Here is a 24,596-nt window from a genome sequence, read left to right as displayed (position 1 = left end):
TAGAATCAACTCAGTAGGCCAAACCATACATCAAATGTGAAAGATGATGATTTTAAGAGTCCTTCATTGCCTAGTCAGTGGGAAACCAGATTTTCTTTACTGGCTTATTTCCAACTCCAAATCGAATTCAAGCCAGCAATAAATTGGGCCTTGTTATCCAAAGGGATTTCTCCCACCTTCTGTTTCTTCTTTAAAAATTCTCGTTTACCTGCATTGATAAAATGTACAGGAAAGACTTTTGGAAGGGTCTATTTGATTTAGAGATCACACTGAAGTTAAGCCAAATGTAAAATTTAAAGGCAGTGCAACAGTAGCAGCCCTCTGGAATTTGGCCCAAAAACAGAAAATAAGACTCACTAATTAGATTTTGTAAGTATGTATGTACAGTCAATTGCTTAAAAAAAAATATTGTTAAAATGAGATTTTAAAACCAGGTGTTCTTGCTCTCTCATGTCACTTACCAACAAGGAGTTATATGACTTTTGACAGCCAGTTTTGTGTGAACTAAACCTTACCACAGACTTAGAGGTGTATCAAGCCTATCTGGGAATCTTAATGGAGAAGACTGTGAATGATTACTTGGTGGAAAAGCGCAACAAGGGAAAACATAATGAAAAAAAAAATGATAGTATGCCTACACATGCCAGTACCGTATTTTCACGTAGATAACGCGCACCCGTGTAAAACGCGCACACGGGTATAGCGCGTGGAAAACACAAATCTATGTACAGAAATTTTTATATACCGCACACACCCGTATACAGCGCATGCTGCCCGACTCTCCCGTCGCCGCCCGACTCTCCTATCGCCCGCCCCGACTCTCCTCTGGCCACCCAGACTCTCCTTTCGCCCGCCTGTTCCTGGGGGCGGGGCCTGAGGCACATGGGCCCAACCCGACCATGTGCCCAAGGCCCCGCCCCCAGGAGGGACCTAAGGCTCCCAGTCCTATTCTGATTGGCTCAGGCGCCTTAGGCCCCACCAGTAGGCGGAGCTTTGGGACGGATAGGCCAATCCGGCCTCATTCCGTCGTTGGCTGCCTGCCGGAGAGGCGGGTTTGGCTCCCGTCTGTCCGGCCAACTACATAAAGGTACGGGGAAGGGGGTGGGGGTGTCGTGGGGGTCGGCCAGGAGGGTCGTGGGTCGGCTGGGGGGGCGGTCGGAGGTTCTTGGTGGAGGGTGGTCGTTGGGGGGAGGGGGTATGCGTCGAGGGCAGGAGGGCCTGGGATCCCTCCTGCCCATAATGTAGTGCGGGGTGGGGGTAGGGGGTCGCCGTGGCCAGGAGGGTTTGGGCTCCCTCCTGGCCCGATATTGTCGGGGAGTTGGGGAGTCGGTGGGGCAAGAGGGCTTGGGCTCCCTTTTGCCCCGATCGTGTCGGGGGAGGCAAGAGGGCTTGAGCTCCCTCTTGCCCCGATCGTGTCGGGGGTGTCGCGGTTGGCTGGGGCAAGAGGGCTTGAGCTCCCTCTTGCCCCGATCGTGTCGGGGGTGCCGCGGTTGGCTGGGGCAAGAGGACGGGAGTGCGTGCGAGCGGTCCTTCAGGGTGGGGGTGCGGGTGCGGGTGGGAGTGCGTGCGAGCGGTCCTTCAGGGTGGGGATGCGGGTGCGGATGGGAGCGCGTGCGAGCGGTTCTTCGGGGTGGGGGTGCGGGTGCGTGCGAGCGGTCCTTCGGGGTGGGGGTGCGGGTGCGGGTGGGAGCGCGTGCGAGTGGTTCTTCGGGGTGGGGGTGCGGGTGCGTGCAAGCGGTCCTTTGGGGTGGGGGTGAATCGGACATCGGGGGGGAACTATGTAAAAAAAATTTTGTACAATGCGCTCACGCGTATACCGCACAAGGTTATGCACGGTTTGTAAAAACACGTATAACGCGCGCGTTATATGCGTGAAAATACGGTACATTTATAGAACAAAAGAGTGGCTGTCTGGTTAATATCTATAAATCATAGCATCTGTGAATACTAGTGGTTAGAACATCTGCCATGTATTTACTTTTAAATTGATTTTTATTTTTTAATACAAAAACAGAAAAACACCCTCCCACCCTTCTATAAGTGCACAACAACCAAAAAGTATTCAGTTATTTTTCAGCAGAAAAAAATATAAAAGTTGTACTTCCTTTTTTTTTTTTTTTTTTCTAAAAAGAGCACTTATCTCTTTCCTTATGGCCACAGGTAAAACATTCCAGAGGGTTGGAGAAACCTCACTAAAGGTTTGCTGCTTAGTTTAGGCTTCCTCACCTTCCTAAATAAATCAATCTCTGGCAGCCTAGCTTAACTTACCTTTGTTCTTTCTTTGGTACATACCACCACTATGGCACCCCCACACAATAGTCTATATAAGGGTAAGGATTTTACATTTTGACCAGGCTCAGGTAGGCCAGTGCTTCTCAACCCTATCCTGGAGGCACACCACAATGAATATACATCAAATAGATTTGCATGTACTGGAGACCTATTATATGCAAATCTATCTGATACTAGTCATTGTGATAATCCAGAAAATCTGACTGGCTAGATGTCCCTTCAGGATAAGGTTAAGAAGCATAGGAGGCCCACCTCAGAACTGTTGTTTCAGGGTTTCCGCAGCTGGCATTGTGCTTGTTCCAGGTTTCTGGGTCTCGCTGCATCTTGTCAGGTAGAAACTGACATTTCAGCCATTATGCTATGGTTATGTGTGAGGTCTGCAGTTTGTCTTTGTAAATAGTTAGTCCCCTGACCTGATTGGGAACAGGGCAGTCCATTGGTCACCAATTTGAATTTTGGTGGGAAAGTTAGTTGGTCACCAATTTGAATTTTAGTAGGAATATCAGTTGGTCTCTTTTTTTTCTACCTGACATCAAGACCCGGAAACACCCACCTCAGAACTCTTCAACCATCTGATAAGCAGGCGAGCTTCCAGATAGATTTTCCATAATTTTCAAGTATGTGCAATTCACCCTCAAACATACATGATCCAGTTAATTCTCCAAATCTTTTATTATATTATAGAATGGGTCAGCTTTTGGATCGAGAGTGATGTTTAAATGGTGAGCACTATTTGCACCCTGGCAGGAAAAAAAAAAAAGATTTTAAAATGGCCACTAGGATAAGCAGAAATACAAGCCCATGATTCCACATCACCATGTGCTATCATTTTACTTGCTGGAAACAGAGTTAATAAAGCTGAAAATATTTTATTTTTTTATGAGACAAGAGTATATACTGTAATCATTAGTCCATAATCAGAGACCTGGTAGTAGGTTCCTTTCTATTAAAGGCAATACTGTATTTATATTTTGCATTTGTAGGGTATATTGTTGCGTACCCATTTCTCTTCTCTCCATTCCTGGGTATTTAAGGTTTAGTAATTATGGTCTCACCACAATGCCTACGACTAGATAGCAGCCTATAGCACCTATAATACCCTGGTGACCCCTGTTCTGATATTGGCCAGGGCCAACCCTGCTCTATTTGTAAGATCTATTAAGTCAAGTCCTCTTAGGATATTGATTTGGTGGCAATGTAGATGATAAGTGGGGAATTCTTTAAATGGTGCTCAAAATTCAGTGTTTGAAAAAAAAAAAAACAGCACTAGGCACTAGTCTATTAAGCGTGCATGCTCTTTAAAGAATAGCACTTCGAACAATTTTCTGAGGCTAACTCTGAGCCCAGACTTATGCCAGCTGAAACATAGTGTAATTCCTGGTGCACAAGTTGGGTATAGATCCTTTGTTTTCTATAACATCACCCATGCCCCCCTCCCTTGCTCATGTCCCCTTTTTGGTTGCACACTATGGGATTTGGGCACCCAGCATTATACAATAGCCACCAGACAGATGTATGCACAAATCCTAATTAATTCCAATTAACTTCAATAATTGGTTATTGCTCATTAGCCAATTATGTTCTACACGCATCTTGGATCAGCACTCGAATTTGGGCACCATATATAGAATCCAGGGGTAAATGTATTTAACATCTTATCAGCTGTCATTTCACCTGGTTTTGACTCAACCGGTTTTCATTGCTTTCTAAAATTTTTCCCCATGTTTTCTGTGCTAGATGCTCAAGACATGACATTTACTCTCAGATGTCATTAAGATCCAGTCAATAAATCTCCAGAGTTGAAATAAATTCTTTTGTAAGATTTTTACGTTGGTTTCTGCCTAGTACCAAAAGAATTATGGTTGAGTTAATCATGATTTCAGGACAGAGACTATATGGAAAATGAATTTAAAGCCATAAGGGTTTTGGAGATTCTGATGGTTGCAGAAATTGTATTTTAAGCAATTCTCCATAATTTTTTCAATCAAATATATTAACCACTAATAACCCCACATGGCTTCTATGCAATACAAATATCAGTTCTGTTAGAGTCAATGCATTGATAGGATCTGTCTTCTACGGCTCATTGTGACCCACAGTGGATTACAGTGTGGGAAAATAACTGTATACCGTATTTTCGCGGATATAACGCGCACCATTGTAAAACGCGCACAGGGGTATAGCGCGCAGAAATCACGATGATATGTACAAAAACTTTTCTATACCGCGCTCAGGCATATAACGCGCATGCTGCCCGACTCTCCTCTGGCCACCCCGACTCTCCTTTCGCCCTCCCCGACTCTCATCTGGTTGCCCCGACTCACCCTGACTTTCGGTGCACTGCCCCGACTCTCCTCTGGTTGCCCCGACTCACCCTGACTTTCGGTGCACTGCCCCGACTCTCCTCTGGTTGCCCCGACTCACCGTTCACCCGCCCTGACTTTCGGTGCACTGCCCCGCCTCTCCGTGCCTGTCCCCCTTGAAGTCCTGTCCCCCCTTGAAGGTCTGCCTGTCCCCCCTTGAAGGTCTGCCTGTCCCCCTTGAAGATCTGCCTGTCCCCCCTTGAAGTCCTGTCCCCATCCTGAAAGCCTGATGCCCCCCCTCGACGTCCGATTCTTCTCCCCCCTCGGCAGGACCACTCGCACCCCCACCCGGAAGGACCGCCGACTCCCCGACAATATTGGGCCAGGAGGGAGCCCAAATCCTCCTGGCCACGGCGACCCCCTAACCCCACCCCGCACTACATTACGGGCAGGAGGGATCCCAGGCCCTCCTGCCCTCGACGCAAACCCCCTCCCCCCAACGACCGCCCCCCCCCAAGAACCTCCGCCCGTCCCCCAGCCGACCCGCGACCCCCCTGGCCGACCCCCACGACACCCCCACCCGCCTTCCCCGTACTTTGTGTAGTTGGGCCAGAAGGGAGCCCAAACCCTCCTGGCCACGGCGACCCCCTAACCCCACCCCGCACTACATTACGGGCAGGAGGGATCCCAGGCCCTCCTGCCCTCGACGCAAACCCCCCTCCCTCCAACGACCGCCCCCCCCCAAGAACCTCCGACCGACCCGCGACCCCCCTGGCCGACCCCCCACCCCCCTTCCCCGTACCTTTGGAAGTTGGCCGGACAGACGGGAGCCAAACCCGCCTGTCCGGCAGGCAGCCAACGAAGGAATGAGGCCGGATTGGCCCATCCGTCCTAAAGCTCCGCCTACTGGTGGGGCCTAAGGCGCGTGGGCCAATCAGAATAGGCCCTGGAGCCTTAGGTCCCACCTGGGGGCGCGGCCTGAGGCACATGGGCCAAACCCGACCATGTGTCTCAGGCCGCGCCCCAGGTGGGACCTAAGGCTCCAGGGCCTATTCTGATTGGCCCACGCGCCTTAGGCCCCACCAGTAGGCGGAGCTTTAGGACGGATGGGCCAATCCGGCCTCATTCCTTCGTTGGCTGCCTGCCGGACAGGCGGGTTTGGCTCCCGTCTGTCCGGCCAACTTCCAAAGGTACGGGGAAGGGGGGTGGGGGGATCGGCCAGGGGGGTCGCGGGTCGGTCGGAGGTTCTTGGGGGGGGCGGTCGTTGGAGGGAGGGGGTTTGCGTCGAGGGCAGGAGGGCCTGGGATCCCTCCTGCCCGTAATGTAGTGCGGGGTGGGGTTAGGGGGTCGCCGTGGCCAGGAGGGTTTGGGCTCCCTTCTGGCCCAACTACACAAAGTACGGGGAAGGCGGGTGGGGGTGTCGTGGGGGTCGGCCAGGGGGGTCGCGGGTCGGCTGGGGGACGGGCGGAGGTTCTTGGGGGGGGGGCGGTCGTTGGGGGGAGGGGGTTTGCGTCGAGGGCAGGAGGGCCTGGGATCCCTCCTGCCCGTAATGTAGTGCGGGGTGGGGTTAGGGGGTCGCCGTGGCCAGGAGGGTTTGAGCTCCCTCCTGGCCCGATATTGTTGGGGAGTCGGCGGTCCTTCGGGGTGAGGGTGCGAGTGGTCCTGCCGGGGGGGGGGGGGAGGTATCGGACGTCGGGGAGTCGGCCGGGCAAGAGGGCTTGGGCTCCCTCTTGCTCCGATCGTGGATGCGGGTGCGGGTGGGAGCGCGTGCGAGCGGTCGTTCGGGGTGGGGGTGCGAGCGGTCCTGCTGGGGGGGTGAATCGGGCGTCGGGCGGGGTGGGAACTATGTTTAAAAACTTTTGTATACCGCGCTCAGGCATATACCGCGCGAGGGGTATGCGCGGTACGTAAAATCACGTATAACGCGCGCGTTATATCCGCGAAAATACGGTACTTTCCAAAACCAAATTTATACAGTTTATAAGGGAATATGAAATGGTATGAAGAAAGCCTGCTTTGCGATGGCCACTGAAGGATCCAGCCTGTATTGATATCCTAGCAGAGTGGTATGGACAATGGGATCCAGGTCCTGTAAAATTATATATTTTTTAATAAAAGCAAATTTGTATCCATAATAAGAAACTCCAGAACAAGTTAAGTTTTTAAAGCTGTTCTTAAGCCAGATTTGTATGTAACTCAGAACCTGTAGATTTTAAGATTCTTGCTGCTTACCTCTGCTCCCAGCTGACAAAAGGGCCAGCTGTCCCTAGCAGTGTTCCCTCTAAGGTAACTACCCAAACCAAGTACTAATAAATCCACTGCATTCTTATTAAACTATCATACAGCTACATGTACCTGAAAACCATATAGCAGTACAAGAATAGGACATTTTTCAGAAGACATTTTTGTATTGACCTTCAGGTTGCAGGTGGGAATTAGATACTTCAAACTGGTCAAATCTTGGTCGGTCCAAATTTTATTGAAATCATTTATCAATTCATTGTTTCATTATTTCATTATTCATTATTTCATTTGTTTAAAGATTTTTTTTGTATAAATAACACAACTTCAAGTTCTGTTTTCTTTCATTAAATATGACCACCTCTCCCTCATATTTAATGAAAGAAAACAGAACTTGAAGTTAAGTGTTATTTATACAAAAAATCTTTAAACAAATGAAATAATGAATAATGAAACAATTAATTGATAAATGATTTCAATAAAATTTGGGCCAACGAAGATTTGAGCAGTTGAAAATATTTAATTCCCCCTTGCAACCTGAAGGTCCATACAAAAAATTATTCGGAAAAATTTCCTAGTCTTGTACTGCTATATGATTTTCAGGTACATGTAGCTGTATGATAGTTTAATAAAAATGCAGTGGATTTATTAGTACTTGGTTTGGGTAGATATATGATGAAGTACTGATTAAGAGGCACAACACTATAGCCCTCTAAGGTACAGCATGCACAACCACAAACTGTTCTTAATATGGCCATGCATCATTCCTGAATCTGCTCATGAGAAGTGTAGGAGTCTATGCCACTGGAAACAATGTTCAGTGAAATCAAATGAAGCTGCAACCACGTTCTTAATTACGAATCGTATTTAAGTCGGGCGTCTGTAACTCAGGGCCTGCCTGTATATGCAACTGTGAAAATCTGCATTTTTCTTAGGTAACATAAAGCAAAAATATAGATGTTGACTAAAAAGGATCATTTTCTCTTCCTAGTCTGTCTATTATGTTGCCTAAACAGTAGTCCCTTTGATTTTCTTTCTCCCTCTGTCACTAAGATCCCTTTTGGGAGTAATTTTTGAAAGACTTTTGGAGCATATATGTTAGTATATTGCAGTAATTTGTTTTTCAAAAAAATAACCCTATATGTACAAATAAACATAAGACAAGAACGTTCATACTTGTATACAGTTCTGGTATATACAGTATATGGTAGGGGAGAAATTTGGGTGGAGTGTGGGCAGTGTCACTTTTGATGTGCATTCTTAAAATAGGTGCAAATGTGTTTATTGTATACATGTACTATTACACAGCCATGTGATTTCTTCAGCTTTTGTAGGGTCATTTTTTAAAGAGACACGAAGGGACATTTTTGAATGGATGTCCAAGTCAAAATTGGGATGTCTATCTCACAGCAAATTTGAAACAGGAAAAATGTCCATATTTTTAGTTCAGCCCTGAGATGGATGTTTTATGCGAAGAATGTCCAAAATGAATAGCCATTTTCCAAAATGAAATATTAACAAAAAATCAGGGAGAGGGACATCTAACTGGCACCAGATGTCCAAGCAGAGCAAAAGGGTAGCCTAGTGGTTCAAATCCTATTTCAACCCTTTTAATTTGTAATTGTGAGCTCTACAGGAACAGAAAAATGCCTACTGTACCCAAATATACACTGCTTCAATAGCCTTTAGTCTTCCAGGTGGTTTACATATTTCTGTTACTGGATGCCACACATTAAAACAACAACAACAAAAAAGAGTTAAAGTGGGATTTGAACTGGGGACAATTTGTTTAAAGTTCACTGCACAACCTAGTCAATTAAACTACTTAAGTGAACAAAGTAAGAACATAGGCATAGCCTTACTGGGTCAGACCAATGGTCCATCAAGCCCAGTAACCCGTTCTCATGGTGGCCAATCCAGGTCACTAGTACCTGGCCCAAACCCAAGGAGTAGCAATATTCCATGCTACCGATACAGGGCAAGCAGTGGCTTCCCCCATGTCTTTCGCAATAACAGACTATGGACTTTTTCTCCAGGAACTTGGCCAAACCGTTCTTAAAACCAGTTATACTATCTGCTCTTACAGCTACGCTATCCGCTCTTACCACATCCTCTGGCAACACATTCCAGAGCTTAACTATTCCTCCTATTAGTTTTAAAAGTATTTCCCTAGTCTTTGTAATTTTTGATGGAGCGAAAAATTGATCCACTTGTACCCATTCTACTCCACTCAAGATTTTGTAGACTTCAATCAAATTTCCCCTCAGCCATCTCTTTTCCAAGCTGAAAAGCCCTGTTTAGTCTTTCCTCATACGAGATGAGTTACATCCCCTTTACCTTCTTACATATTTTTCTTACATGTCATTACTTGCTAAGATTCAAAAAGTAACTGAAGCATACAAATTATTTCAAGGCCATCTATACCAGTCTGACATACCTAGTACCTTAATAGGATTTAATTAAGTAGCTCAATAATAAGATGCAGTCAGTAGTCCAACAGCAAAAGGGGAGCTATCCAGTCTTTTGCACTGAGTGTCACATGTATGATTATCACCCAGTTGACAAGAAATTACTGTATATGTGTGTGCTCACTGCAAAGAGCTCCTAGCTCTCAGCGAATGAGTCTGTTCCCTTGAGGCTAGAGTTGCAGACTTGGAGGAGCTGAATGGAGACAGAGAGGTATATAGAGGAGACCTCCAGTCTGGCAGCTCCTGTGCTACCTTAGAGGAGGGAAGTCTCCTAAAAGGAGAACATCACCCTTATGATGCAGGGAATGATCCTGTAGCCAGGACCTGCCCTCCAGGAGATGCAAATGTAATATCCTTTTGCACCAAGGATCTATCTCCAGGGGCTTCAGCCCTGAAGGGAAGAGTTAACACAGCCATTGTAGTAGGAGATTCAATCATTAGACATCCAGATAGCTGGGTGGCTGGTAGGTGTGAAGATCACCTGATCACTTGCCTGCTGGTGCAAAGGTAGCAGACCACATGCATCACTTAGATAAGATATTAGATAGTGCTGGGGAGGAGCCAGCTGTTTTGGTACATATAGGTACTAATGACATAGGAAAATATTGGAGGTATGCTCTGGAGGCCAAATTTAGGCTCTTAGGTAGAAAGCTGAAATCCAGATCCTCCAGGGTAGCATTTTCAGAAATGCTCCCCATTCCACACGCAGGACCCAAGAGACAGGCAGAGCTCCAAAGTCTCAAAGTTTGGTAGAAACGATGGTGCAAGGATGAGGGATTTAGATTTGTTAGAAACTGGGCTACTTTCTAGGAAAAGGGGAGCCTTATTCCAAAAGGTTGGACTCTACCTTAACCGGAATGGAATCAGGTTGCTGGCTCTAACATTTAAAAAGGAGATAAAGCAAATTTTAAACTAAGATGGGGGTGGGACCCAACAATCACCTAGGAACAGATAGTTCAGTGTGGAGTATCCTAGAAGGATAATGTTGAAGCAGAACATTTAGGGAATCCCAATAGGTTTCAAAAATGGTAAAAGAAAGCCAAGAGTACTTAAGAAGGAAAACAGAGTAAATATGTCAAGTTATCCCTGTAATCTTCTCAGCAGCGTGTAGACACAAGGAAAAAACACAATTTGTAGTATCTGTATACAAATGCTAGAAGTCTAAAAATATAAAGTAGGAGACTAAGAGTATATAGCACTCAATGGTGTGGTGGATATAATAGGCATCTCAAAGACCTCGTGGAAGGAGGACAATCAATGGGATACTGTATTACCTGGGTACAAATTATATTGCAATAATAGAGTAGATCAAATTAGAAGGGGGTGGGGGGGGGTTGACCTATATGTTAAAGAAGGAATTAAATCAAACAAACAATCTGCACAACACAGATAACAGTGAGGAATCCATATGGATAGAAATTCCACGTATGAAGGGAAGGAATATACAGGTAGGGTTATACTACCACCCCCCAGGACAGAATGAGCAGATAGCTGAAAAAATGTTTTCAGAGATTGGGAAAGTTGGCAAATTGGGCAACAGCACATTAATGGGTGATTTCAACTACTCCAACATTGACTGGATCAATGTTACATCAGGGAATACTAGGGAAGAAAAATTCCTAGACGTCATAAATGACTTCTTCTTGGAGCAACTGGTCCAGGAACCGACAAGATGGGGAGTTATTTTATTATTATAAATTCTTTATTTATTTTTTAAATCAAATACATAGTGCAAAACAGATGAATAATCAAGTAACATAACATAATGCACTCTATTCCAACAAATAATAGGAAATTGGAAGACTGGGCGTCCAAATGGCAGATGGAATTTAATGTGGACAAATGCAAAGTGATTCACATTGGGAAGAATAATCCAAATCATATTTATAGGATGCTAGGGTCCTCAATGATCAAGAAAAATATCTAGGTGTCATCATGAACAATACTCTTAAATCTTCCACCCAATGGGTGGTGGTAGCCAATAAAGCAAGCAAGATGCTAGAAATGATTAGAAATGAACTGGTAAACACGACTAAGAATATCATAATACCTCTGTATTGCTCAATGGTGCAATCTCACCTTGAGTATGGCATTCAGTTCTGGTCTCCTTATCTCAAAAAAGATATAGCAGCACTAGAAAAGGTTCAAAGAAGAGTGACCAAGAAGATAAAAGGGATGGAATTCCTCTCATGAGGAAAGACTAAAAAGGTTAGGGCTCTTCAACTTGGAAAAGAGATGGCTGAGGTGAGATATGATTGAAGTGTACAAAATCCTGAATGGTGTAGAATGGGTGCAAGTGGATCGATATTTTACTGCATCAAGATTTACAAACATTAGGGGACACTCTACAGAGTAATATTTTTAAAACCAATAGGAGGAAATATTTTTTTTTCACTCAGAGAATAGTTAAGCTCTGGAATGCATTGCCAGAGAATGTGGTGAGAGTGGTTAATGTAGCTTGAGGAAAAGTAGCTTGAGGAAAAGTCCATAGTCTGCTGTTGAGACAGACATGGGGAAGCCACTGCTTGCCCTATATAAGTCTTCAAAATATGGCTTTAAGATTCAATGTTAAATTTCAGCCCTAGTCACTCAAGCATAAATAACAGTCCAATAGATTAGACCCAGGCTAAAGACACCTTCACCATTCATTTAAGGTTACTAAAAGGTAGCCTCAGCCCCACCACTCCACCGCTAAATCAATATTTCATTGCGGGAAGAATTATGTGAGAACTCATCATTGGCTGCCTCTAACATATTTTTAATACCAAAAGTTTGTTATATCAAAAAGTCTTCATGTACCTCAATAATAGTAATAAATATTCAATGCTTTAAAGCGTCATTGTACTTAGCTTGTTTTTATCAGCCAACGTCCGGGAGTAGAACCCGGGATAAAAACAAGCTAAGTACAATGACGCTTTAAAGCATTGAATATTTATTACTATTATTGAGGTACATGAAGACTTTTTGATATAACAAACTTTTGGTATTAAAAATATGTTAGAGGCAGCCAATGATGAGTTCTCGCATAATTCTTCCCGCAATGAAATATTGATTTAGCGGTGGAGTGGTGGGGCTGAGGCTACCTTTTAGTAACCTTAAATGAATGGTGAAGGTGTCTTTAGCCTGGGTCTAATCTATTGGACTGCCCTATATAAGTGGCATGGAATGCTGCTACAATTTGAGTTTTTATCAGGTACTTGTGACTTGGATTGGCCTCCATGAAGACGGGATACTGGGCTTGATGGACCATTGGTCTGACCCAGTAAGGCTATTCTTATGTTCATCGGTTAGATATGAAGAAGGACTGTTAAATTTCAGGAAAGCTGCAAAAATTTAACTTCTTAGATAAAAATATTTGTGACTATTTTTTAATCTTCTTAATATCTGAAATGATTCAACATACACTCAATCTGTAGAAGCTATGTCTAATTAGGTTTAAGAATGTCAGTTATATGATGTTGCTGTTGATTTATACTATGTATGTGAATTGTAAACTGTTCTGGGCTCTTTTGGGAGGATGGGGTAAAAAAATGAATAAATAAATAATAATCACTTGGCTACACTTTACACTTGTTTCTGGCTGTTATAGAGACTGGTGTACCTTTCCAGTTTCACTTTCAGGCAAGAGAGAGCGAAACAGTAACTACCGGTATTGGGAAATTACAAAGAGGTCATGCCTTAATCCCTGCAGTGGTCAGCTGCTCAATCAAAGCAACTTCTTTTTTTTTTTTTTTTTAAACTCTGGACATGATTGAAACAGGCTTAACTTAGGATATTTGAAATCTAAAACTTAGACATTTCTTCCTGTTCAATTATCGCTGCTGAATGCCCTTCCCTAGTCCTATCCAAAACATGCCTCCTACCCACGCCCAACACACTTTCTTACTATTTGGACAAACTGCAATGTGTTTTTTGGTTGTTTGTTTTTGTTGTTTTTTTTCAAGAATGCTATTTGGACCTTTTTGGCAGATAGCCTTTTTTGGGACTATTTTGAGACATCTATATGCTTTGAAAATGAGCACTGTAAATGCCAATTTATCTTCACAAAATAGCCTGAAGTACTGTAGGTGCCATCATGACCTTCATATTTAGATGATCTGTTATAAAACTACTCTTCATGGGGGAAATTCATGGAGGGTCTGCTTCAAGTTAGTTAACAGATGTGCGCATAAATGTCAGTATTCTAGTCATTTCTGCACTTATGTAAACTTACATGCATAAACCAAAATTATCTGCCTACGTGCTATTCTTTGCAGGTAAAAATTCACTTAAGTAAAATCTTGGTGGAGCATGGGTGGGGCACACACTTACATATGAGGCCTGACAATTAAGTTCATGAACTTGCCACCGAGCGATTACGTTGGCAGCACTGTGCAAACAGCTCAGTAAGGTTTCATAACCTTTGCATATCAGTGTCTCACAGCTGTGTTCATGTTGACATATGGCAGTGTCTTGATGAGTGGTTCATTATTGTTGTTGCATGTTTTTTGTGTGCCGTCGCGAGAATGTCAGAGCTTGAATTAGAACAACAAACAAAATTAAATTTCTTGTTAAACTTGGCAAGATTGGAAGTTAAATCAGGGACATGTTAGTCCAAGTTTATGGAGATAATGCCATGAAGAAAATGGCAGTGTACAAATGGATTATACGGGGGGGGGGGGGGGGGGGGTTCTGAAGAGAGGTCAGGGCAGCCAGTAATGAGCAGAACTGATGAAAGCATTGCAAAAATGTGCAGCAAAATTGTTAGCTGACTGTGAGAAGCATAGCAGAACAAGTAAACACTGAGAGAGAAATATGAAAATATTAGCCGAAAACCTAGGCATGAGAAAGGTGTGTTCATAAATGGTCCCTCATGGTTCTTGTATCACGACAATGCACCAGCTCACATGGCAATGTCTATGAGAGAGCTTTTAGCCAGTAAACAAATAACTGTATTGGAACACCCTCCCTACTCACCTGATCTGGCCCCCAAAACTTTTTTCATTACCCAAAGATAAAGGAATTATTGAAAGGAAGATATTTTGATGACATTCAGGACATCAAGGGTAATATGATGACAGCTCTGATGGGTATTCCAGAAAAAAGAGTTCCAAAATTGTTTTAAAGGGTGGACTAGGTGCTGGCATTGGTGCATAGCTTCCCAAGGGGAGGACTTTGAAGGTGATCATATTGATATTCAGCAATGAGGTATGTAGCACTTTTTCTAGGATAAGTTCATGAACTTAATTGTCAGTCTTCATACATAGCTTATGGAATAGTATAAGTTATGTGCATATCTTCCAAATCAAGGTATAAATATTTACATCAAGTGTATGGCTGGCATTAAGTGATTGTACCTAAACACTAAGGGCTTCTTTTACTAAGCCACGTTAGGGCTTTAACACGCAGAATAGCATGCACTACATTGCCGTGTGCGCTAGACATTAATGCTAGCATTGAGCTGGTGTTAGTTCTAGAAGCGTAGTGCGTGGTAATTTCCTACGTGCACTAAAAACACTAGCACACCTTAGTAAAAGGAGCCCTAAGATACATATATACGATCAGTTACACTAGTTACTCTTTAAAGGAAAGTAGGTGCCTACTTTTCTTTACAGCATAGGAGGTGCCTTCAATGTATTTAAATATAGGTGCCCCTTTAAGGAATTTTTCTCCATCTGTCTATCTTATAAATACTTGAATTCTGCCACCTATAGTCAAATTATTACACTCAGTGATAAGTGCATAAAGCTTTGTACATGAAATTTTCATTCTATAGAAATATTTTTTCCTAGTAGTTTTTCCAAGCTTAATATATCTTTGAATGGTTGTATATTAGCTTTCCTTTCCCTTATATCTTCTAGATGGTATATCATTAGTTCTTTAAGTACTAATTTTGGTAACATTCCTATAAATTGTCTCTACTTAGTCAAAGTCTTTTTTAGATGTAATCTCCAAAAACTGTACACAGTTCTCAAGGTGGTGTCTCATCAGAGATCTATATAGAGGTGACATTACTTTCTGCTGTCTACTAGGAATATCTCCCATTACCCTTAGAACAGAAGAATAGCTGTACTGAGCCCAATGGTCCATCTAGTCCAGTATCCTGTTTTTACAAATACCTGATAGAAATCCAAATAGTAGCAACATTCCGTGCTACCAATCCTAGTGGCTTCCTCCATGTCTGTCTCAATAGCAGACTATGGACTTTTCCTCCAGGAACTTGGCCATCATGCTTCATAAAAGCATGCTCACGTTTTAAAAATGATGGGGAAAACTAAGGGCTCCTTTTACGAAGGTGCATTAGGGCCTTAATGCGCGGAATAGCACGCGCTAAAATGCCACGTGCGCTAGCCGCTACCGCCTCCTCTTGAGCAGGCGGTAGTTTTTTTGGCTAGCGTGCGCTAATCCGATGCTAGCGCACCTTTGTAAAAGGAGCCCTAAAACACAATTTTATGTTTGAACAGTAAAATGCAATTGAGTTTTGCTCCTATGATTTTGTTCTGGCTATGATATTGATTCCCCCTGTTTCCACGAGGATTGACTGGATACCTGCCCCATTGGGATCCAAGGGGCATGAACATTTATTAGTGGGTTCAGAAGAAGCAGGGTAATTAGCAATGTTCCCTCTAAGCTAAGCAGTCCTCCACCAACAGTCCTGCCACTAGGGGTGCTGTTTCACAATCACATTTTCAATAGTAAGGGACAGACAAATTCTGCAGGACTCCAGGGAACCTGCCTATCCCTAGCAACTGAAAACACAATGTAGAAGCTCTCTGGCCACGCGCACGCACACACACAGGGAACAGTGATAATTGGTGGTATTATTGGCCAGGATATCCTTGGGAAGGGGATCTGATTATGATATGCCAGAGGAAAGAATAGGGGAGAAGGATCAAGGTGGTAAGGAATTTTGGAGGGAGGGGGGATGTCACAACCATGAAATTGCAATAAAATGAGATTTTAGACAAATGAAATGTAGAAAAAAACAAAATTCAGAATATGGTTTTCTGTCAGTTCCAGTTGTCCAAGGAATGTCATCTCATAGCAACATATACCTGGCTGTGCTTTACTTTTTACAAAGAAGCGTAGAAAATGTCAGCATAAAAGATTTATTTTCCCATTTGTGTTTGCCCGCTGTGTCACAGATATTGCTAGTTTTGTTGTCACTCCTCCGGCTCTTCCTCTAGGATGCCTAGTGGTTAGAGCTGCTGCCTCGTCACTCCGATGCTGTGAGTTCAATCCCAGCCTGCCCCCTGTGACTCTGGGAAGTCGCTTAACCCTCGATTGCTCCAGGTTCCAGAATTAGATTGTGAGCCTGCTGGGTCAGATAGGGAAACTACTTAAGGGTATCTGATTGCCATTCAATGCATTGTAAACTGCTTCTGGTGAATCTCTTCATGAAAAGGCAGTTAATAAATAAAATACAAAGTGCACTAAGCTTTTCTGAAAGTAATCCTGGGAATTTGCATGCTTACATTTGTATCTCCTCTCTAGAAAACACATATTTTCTGAGTTATAGCATGCACAAACAAACTTTTTTCTTTTTTTAATAATATGCACATGAATGCAAACCCATGCTAAGTCTATTTCTCAGAACACAACTTCAGGTACGAGGAACTGACCTTTAACAGTACAGTCCATACCCATTACCTGCCTAGTTCCTGCCTCCTAACACTACATACAGTTAATGCGTGAATAAACATGTGTTGTCATGTCACTGTGGGAACAGTTACCATGTTTGTACGGTAACAGCAGCTGCGTGTGCACTGCTTAACACACTTTAGAAAAAGGCCCCCTAAGTATTTGAAGGCATGCTAACAAGCAAAATATATGCTAACAAAAGCACAATCCTACTGCTCAGTCTGGGTAAAGTTACATATATGCAGGGAGTGTGCATATAACTTTATCCGAAGACAAAACAACAAAATCCAAATAGCACCAAAAGGTTCCACAGAGGAAATAAAGCAGCAAAACAACAAAAAGATTGTGGAACAGAAGATTAGATGTACCAGTTTGTAGTTTAATAAGCGCCCAAATAACTTTAAAACAATAATCTTAAAAACAATCCACAAAGGGTGTAACTGGTTACTGCGGATGGGCAGACTAGATGGGCCACTTGGCCTTTATCTGCCATCATGTTTCTATTGTGTTTGAATTCAAAAGGGCCTGGGCTAGGCACGTGGGATCTCTCGGAGAGAGAAAGAGATAATGGTTATTGTGGATGGGCAGACTAGAAGGGCCACTTGGCCTTTATCTGCCATCATGTTTCTATGTTAATTCCCTAGGGCAGTGATTCCCAACCCTGTCCTGGAGGAACACCAGGCCAATCGGGTTTTCAGGCTAGCCCTAATGAATATGCATGAGAGAGATTTGCATATGATGGAAGTGATAGGCATGCAAATTTGCTTCATGCATATTCATTAGGGCTAGCCTGAAAACCCAATTGGCCTGGTGTTCCTCCAGGACAGGGTTGGGAACCACTGCCCTAGGGTACAACTAGGGCACATAAAGAACAAATTTCAAAGGCATTAGTCCAAGTAACAATGAAATTGAGGGTAGCGGCATGGTGTTTTTTTAATGGACAGATAATTTCTGGTGAGACTCCCTATCTATAGTCAAGATCATTCAGTGAGGAGCCCCTTAAGCAGTGATTCCCAACCCTGTCCTGGAGGAACACCAGGCCAATCGGGTTTTCAGGCTAGCCCTAATGAATATGCATGAGAGAGATTTGCATATGATGGAAGTGATAGGCATGCAAATTTGCTTCATGCATATTCATTAGGGCTAGCCTGAAAACCCAATTGGCCTGGTGTTCCTCCAGGACAGGGTTGGGAACCACTGCCTTAGAGGTTGCTGCTATCTCTATTATTATTTAACATATTTATATAGCCCCTTGAGGCTCTTTTTTTTTGTTTGTTTTTTGTATCAGTCCTTTTCAGCAGTAATTCAAGGAAAGTTATTGTCAGTTACTGTAGTTTTTGCTCTTTGCACAGAGGGCTTACAATCTGTCAATATTGAAATTCAATTAGCTAGATAACAGTTGCTGTAATCCAGATCAATATAATCCTATAAATTATGCATGTATTTAGGTGCCCATTCATGCCAGCTATAGACTTGGCATAAATGTACTTACCTACCATGTTTCCCCCAAAATAGGACAGTGTCTTATATTAATTTTGTGTCCAATAAACACATTAGGGCTTATTTTCAGGGGATGTCTTATTTTTTTTCATGTACAACAATCATCTCTCCCTTCCTCTCCTCCATCCCAATTCTTCCTCTTTTCTTTCTGTCCTTCCCCCGCCATGTGCAGCATCTTTCCTCCCTCTCACCTATCCCCCTTGTGCTGCATCTTTCTATCCCTCCTTCCCATTCCCCTATGCAACAGAACCTCACACCATAAGACTGACTTACCTCTGCAAAGGAATCAGGCTGCCAAGTGGTACAAATTAATATCTGAATATTAAAAAAAAAAAAAACCAAAAACAAGCTTAAAAGATATTTGGAGCATTGAGATAAAGCAGCAGATTTCTGCTACTCAATGGCCACAGACTTGGACTTGGAGAATGAGATGTACAGCGTCAGCATCTATGAGACAAACTTGGTTTTTCCTGTTATATAGAATTTTTTGGACCCCAGTTCGTTTGCAAAAGTTGGACAGTTCAAAATCTAATAGATGCTGGCACTGTCATCTTGAAGTAGGGACACTGACCATTTGTTGTTTTATTGTCCCTTGATACTCAATTTTTGGAAATCAATATGGGGGAAAATTAATATGGTATTTGAGGCATCGATACCATTATCTTACACTGTGGTCCTATTTGGGACATTGTTGACTGCTAAGAATCCAATAAACATATACAAAACCAGTCTTCTGATCATAACAGGGGTGGCCATACAGATGATAACCAGAAACTGGAAAAACTGGGATAGGCTAAACTATTCTTTTGGTGGGAAACACTCTGTTTATATTACAGATACGAGATAATGTATGCAGAACAAATGGGAAATAATATTAATTTTTTAAAAATATGGGGTCCATTAGAGACATTTGTTAATTTAATGACTGATTAATTGATGAACATTTAATTCCTTGATGATCTTTATACACATCCAGGGAGGGAGGGAGGGAGGGAGGGAGGGGGGGAGTAAAGTATCTTATTTATTATCTGTTTGAAGATAAGTGCTGTTTATATGTTTTTCTTCTGATTGTATATTTTGTTTGCGCTTTGTATAAGTTTTGAAAATGAATAAAGATTTACAAAAAAAGAATAATATTCACACTGTGGTAGAAACAGCTTGAATGGAAGGGGGTGAGGCAACAAAAAGTTTGTCCCCAATAGCATGGCATATTTGCACACCCTTGAAAAAACTTAGATGAAACATTGCACATCCCCAAAACAAGTTTATTTAATGATCCCTGTGAAAATCCTATGTCTTCTTAAAGTCTGTTAACATTTTATCCTCTACCATTTGCTTCAGAAGGGTGCCCCAGGCATCCACCATCCCATGAGAAATATATATTGCCTGATATTGTTCCAAAGTTTGCCCCCCTTCATATCAAGATCTTTAGCTCATGAATTTTCTTTCTTAAAAAGAGGTTGACTTTTTGTGAATTATGTATGCCATTGATGTATTTAAATATCATTCACTTTTAAAACTTGATTTAAAATGTGAATTCTATGCAGACAAAGGAAGGCAGATTTTACCAGGTGCTCATGTATCCTCATTAGGCAGGCCTTGTAAAGCAAGACTATATCTGGGCACATGAATCATGTAATCAGAGGAATATAGAAAAAAGTCATTAATGATCAGAAGCATATTTTATCATTATATTAGGAACTGAAATGTTGACTGTAATGATTATAGTTTCTAGGTTTATGTCTGGAAATACTTTTTTGCTTTCTTTATACTGTACAGTGCACAAGAAAAATCGGCAGTTCTTTTTTAAGGGTACAGTGTTTATTTTCTTCTGTAGGTTTTTTTAAATTACCCATTTTTAGAACAAGGAGGCTAATTTTCTAACAGGATACCTAAGCAAGAAAGGCATAAAGCTATATGCTGTATGTTTTACCTATTTTTAAAACGCAACATCTTGGGACTAATTCACTAAAGGTCACCAAAATTTATATGCCAGGATGCTGCATAGTCAGTGTGGATTCTGTATCGGTAATTGCACGCTTAATTGCTGTTATAAAATAATAGTGTAAGTGTACAGTTGTGTGTTGAATCTTAGGTGTGAGCATTTAAATTAGCTCAAAGGTTGATGTAAAATTGCACCTTTAACAGGTGTGAACTAAGGCCATAACTGTTGGTATTCTATAAACTGTGCATGTAAGTGGTAGGCATGCCCCAGGTTTATGCCCAGTTGAAGTTTCATGCTATGAATTTTGGCCTGATTCTTTAAATGGCACCTACCGGTAGGCACCTAGATTAGGGTACCTACTGAGATAGGCGCCAAATTTTTTTATTTTTTTTGGTTCAATTGGCGCTGTTAATTGAACAGCACCATTAAAAACCAATTAAAAAATTTCAGGTAGGCATTTAAATTGGTAGGCATCTATATTGAGGCACTTACTTGTGCCTACCCAAAAGGTGGGCGTGGTTAGGGGTAGAGTTTGGCCATAGAATGAGTTAGGCATCGGTATTTTAGGTCAAGAAAATCCTGGCCTAATATACAGGTACCTAAGTTGCAGACATCTACGGCCTTTTTACAAAGCCGCACTAGCAACTGCCGCACTTCAACAGCCCCAAAGCCCTTTAAATCTCTATGGGCTTCGGGGCCGTGAGTGTAGCGCAGCCGCTAGCATGGCTTTGTAAAAGAGGCCGCTAGTGGCACCTAACTTGATTTATAAACAGCTCCTAACTTTGAACGACATGCAGTAGGTACCATTTTCCTATGCACCTATCAATTTAGGCACTGTTTATAGAATCAGGCCCTTTGTACGCTCAGTTTTTAGAATCCTGACTTAGGGCAGTTATTTGCATAGTTTATAGTCTACCTTTCACAAGGTGGATTACAACATCACATACCTAATAATTAAAACATTACAGAGATTGGGCTAAGATGGCGTTGAGAGCAGACATCTGAGGGAGGCTCTGAGCAGTTGGCGTTTCACTCGCACTTGCACCAGCGGCCTTTTCCATTGTAATGGGAAAGAGGAAGGGATCCCCGCGCTCTAACCCTCCAGCGGCAGTGGTGGACCCACAGCGTCTGAGGCAGATGACCTTACCGGCAGCTTTCTCCCTCTCCGGTGAGCCGGTGCGCACTACTTCAGGGGAAAGCCCATCAATTTCAGGCGATCCTGGCTTCCACTCTGATCGGGCATCTCTAAGCCCGGAACAGCAGCTGGTCCCGCCCCAACCAGGAAGCACACCAGTGCTTGCAGAGACTGAATTAGCTGAACCCAGAATGGAGGTTTCAGCTCTCAGCACTGGAGGCTTTCCTGTGTCAACTTCTTTGAGGAAAGGTACAGTAGAAGAATTATCAAGCACTGGAGTAGAGATGAGAGGTGCTTCTGGAGCCTCTTCCATTCATTTTGGGGTGCTTGAAAAGCCACAAAAAATTGACTTGGAAGCATTATGGTCGGCCATATCAGTAATGGATGCTAACCTTAAACTTTCTTTTTCAACTTTAAGTATTGATTGTGGAACTATTTTTTCCAAAGTTGAGCAACAAAGTTTAGCCCTTACAAAGGTAAATGAAAAGTTGGAGAAACAAGAAGAAAAGATTTGAGATATGAAGGTAGTAGAAAATGAATTGGTGAAGGAAATAAATTTTATGGCAAGGAAAATGGAATCTTTTGAAAATCAATTAAGAAAAAATAATTTGAGACTTTTGAGTTTTCCTAAGTGTCCTTTGATTTCTCCATTGGATATGGTAAGAAAGTATTTTACAGAAATTCTTGGTATTCCAACGGATAAATTACCTCCGATTGTGAGAGCTAATTACCTTCAAATGAAGAAACCTGTAAGTGTTTCCACTCCTAATGAGGCTCAAGTTGATAAGGTTGTGGACATGAACTTAACAGCTTTTTTGGAAAGTTCGCTTGAGGTCATAACGGAGAGGAAAACCTTACTGATAACTTTAGCTTTGAAAGTGATAAAGAATATGTATTGTGCCTTTATTTTAGACATATAAATGACCAGTTTTTGGGCTCTACAGTGCAAATATTTCCTGATATGTCTCAGAGATCCCAGAGGCGTAGAAAGGATCTCTTGGCATTAAAGCCAAGAGATCCTAGCCCTGGGGGCAACTTTTCTGTTAAAATTTCCTGCAAAATGTTTTATTACGTATCAGTTAAAGAATTACTTGTTTTTGGAGTCTAAACAACTGTTAGAATTTGTAGAATCTAGGGAGGGTGAAGCATCTGTAACTTAAGATATGTAACCTATCATAATTCGGCTGTTGTGCTAACTGAGTATTGCTGTTTTCCCATTTGATATTGTAATAATTTTTGGTTTATTTCCTGAAGTCTGTTCCCAAAGTATTGTGGTCGATATAATTGAACAGAAACTTTTCTTTCTTGTTTTTTGTTTGTTTTTTTGTGGAAATTACTGATCTAACTCAAGTAGTTATATATTATATTTGATTGTAAATAAGAAAGTGATAAATAATAAATTTTTAAAAAACATTATATAGCATATAAAAATATAAAACACTGCCCATCATAACTGTTAATTAGTGCCATTAGTTCCATCTCATACCTATTTTAATAAATAAGTAGTTGTTATTGGTAATTAAAGAAAAAACTTCAGGAATGGTGTACAAGACGCCAAGTCTTTAATTTAAGAAACCCATAAATATGAACATGAAACAGTTTGTATCCAAAAAGGTTGGAGAACCCGGACCTGACACGGTCCGTGTTTCAAAGAAACACTTCTTCCTCAGGGGTCCAAACAGGTATCATACACTGGGGAACCTTATGGAAACAGTTATCATAATGTGATCAAATTTGAGCTGACATCTAGAGTGACATCACTAAAGAAATCTACTGCAGCAGAACTTAATTTTCAAAAGGGTGACTACAATAAGATGATGAAAATGATTAACAAGAAGCTTAAAGGATCGGTAGCAAAGGTTAGGACTGTAAACCAGGCATGGAAATTATTTAAAAATACCATGGTGGAATCCCAGATTACATATACTGGCGAGTGAGTTAAGAGAAGACAAAAGAAACAGAGACCAACATGATTTGAAGAATAAAATGACGAGACAACAAAAGATAGAAAAAAATATTTCTATTTTGTGATTAGTAATATATCATATTTGAAATATGTATCCTGCTAGAGATGGTGTTAGATGTAACTGGGGATCACAAAACCCAGGCCATACTTTTTTAGCCTCCAGCTGGCTTAGGGCTCTCTATGGCCATGGGGAGAATTGACCTAGTTGCACTTCCCTAACACTATTCCTGCCATGTGTGACTGAAGTATTCTATTAGCTTAAATTTTCTATGTAGCATTCTGTAGTAATTTGACTTCAGTTTTCTCAATAGTGGAGAGGATATTTGTGAGGGAGAGGAGAGAGGAGGCAGGGATGTTGTTGCTCTGTATTATTTGTGATTTACAAAATGTTGTTTCTGGCTCAGTCAAGCCAATCAGGGCCTTAGACTCCTCCCCCTTGTATCCAGGATACAGAGGGAGGTGCCTAAGGAAGGCCCTGATTGGCTTAGATGCCTAACACCCCTCCCAAAGCATCTGAGCCAATCAGGGCCTTAGGCCCCTCCCTGTGTATCACATGATGCACCAGGGAGAGGAAGGCCTTCCATTTTATACTGGTGATCCTTGGAGCAGGAGGGACTGAGCACCCCTCTTGCTCCCAACTTAAAAGGTATGAGGGGATGGATTCAAGGCTGAATCCCTCCTGCCTTTTTTTCAGGGGGTAGAGGGTGGGAGGGGGCGATTGGCATTGGAGATCCTTCATGGCAGGAGGAAGTGGGCATACCTCCTGCCGTTTTGCTGTGGGGAGGTCAATTGGGATGGCAGGAGGGAGTGGGTATCCCTCTAACCATTTTTTTCTCTTGCAGGGGGGGGGGGGCGGAGGATTGACATGACAGGATGGATTAGACATCCTTTCTGCCATTTTCACTGCCACAGGGGGAGGGTTCGTTCTCAGTACCAGGTTTCCTGCTCCAAACAGCTGCTTCAGGGCTGCTTCAGGGCTTCCCCTGCCTCTCAGCTGTTCAGGCTTCCCATGCCTGCTCTGTGAGAGTTGCTCTCACAGTGATCAGTGGGACAGGAGAGACGGGGATTGTGACAAATCTCCAATTGAATCATTTGCATGCTAACTTTTCTTGTACATCACTGGCTC

General features: G+C 42.5%; 1 protein-coding gene across 3 annotated transcripts in view; it reads left to right on the top strand.

The window, feature by feature from the left end:
• LRRTM4 (leucine rich repeat transmembrane neuronal 4) overlaps positions 1-24,596 on the top strand; it is a 718,417-nt gene that overhangs the window by 4,746 nt on the left and 689,075 nt on the right. The window lies entirely within an intron of this gene.

This window comes from Geotrypetes seraphini, chromosome 6, assembly GCF_902459505.1.
Source record: "Geotrypetes seraphini chromosome 6, aGeoSer1.1, whole genome shotgun sequence".
NCBI classification, from domain to species: Eukaryota; Metazoa; Chordata; class Amphibia; order Gymnophiona; family Dermophiidae; genus Geotrypetes; species Geotrypetes seraphini.
Note: the sequence above shows the minus strand (reverse complement) of the source record. Positions and strands in the feature narration are given on the sequence as shown.